Here is a 1,152-nt window from a genome sequence, read left to right on the forward strand (position 1 = left end):
CTGCCCCCGCCTCCTGCCCCGGGCCTTCGGGGATTGGCCGACGGGCCGGACCAATGGAGAGCCGCCTCCTCCCGCCTCTCCGACGAGGGGGCGGGCCGGCCAACCGAAGGGCTAGGGGCGCTGCGCTGTCTCCCGCGCGGGTCTCGGGCCCCCGCCCTAGTCCTCACGCCACGGAGACCCGCGGCGAGGCGGCCCCTCCTCCCTGCCGGGCCGGGGCTGGGCGGCGAGGGCGGAGGCCGGCCGGCGGAGTGCAGCGGCCCTCGGGCGCCTAGGGGCTTCCCAGCGGCCCAGAATGCACGTCAACTTCCAGGCATCCGCCGCTGCGCTCGGGGCTGGCCCAGGGCGGGAAGCCCACCAGCGTCTCTTTCCCGGCCCGGGGCCCCAGATACCGGGCAGGGCTCCTCCGCCCGCTGCTGGGAGCACTGCGAGCAGCCTTGGAGCCCCTGTGCCAGAGAAAGGGGGGCGGGGGGACGGGCCCTCCTCTGACACCTGCTCCTTGCTCTCTACCTCGAAGCCTCCCACACCTGTTGGTCTGACCTCTACCCCGCGGCCGCCACGGGAACAGTCGAGGCTTTGGGCCAAATTTGAGCTCACTCTGTCTTTAAACCTCTAAATGCAGTGCGGAAAAAACTGGGGACTGTGCCATGGCAAAGCCTGGGGCATTTCAAATCTTTTTCTGGATTCGCACCAGCTCCTTTTTACAAGCATCTTTATCCGAAACGCAGTCCAAAAACCCAGGTGGCTGTTGCTCAACTTTTTTTTTTTTTTTTTTTTTTTTTTTTTTTTTTTTTTTTAAATCTAGCGGCTTCTTTGAATAGGAGACCTTTGTACAAGAGATAAATATCCTCCTTTGGGCAAGAAGCGGCCTCCATTCTTTCATGGTTCTGCTTCCTACCCACCACTTTCCCTCCTCTGATCTCAAAGTAACTTAATAAATAGGAAAAAGGGAACATAACTTTCGTCGTTCGCCTGAGCTCCTAGCACTGTACTAGACGTCTTCCAAACATGATCTCATTTACCCCCACAAACAGCTGGTAGGTAGACATCATATCCGTTGTAGAGATGAGAAAAATGAAACTCAGAGACCTAAGTATCCTGGCCAAGGTCTGCCCATCTCTAAAGCTTCACCTCCTCGCCATCACTTTCCTGAGC

This window comes from Puma concolor, chromosome C1 (genome assembly GCF_028749965.1).
Source record: "Puma concolor isolate L17-30 chromosome C1, mPumCon1.1.hap2, whole genome shotgun sequence".
NCBI classification, from domain to species: Eukaryota; Metazoa; Chordata; class Mammalia; order Carnivora; family Felidae; genus Puma; species Puma concolor.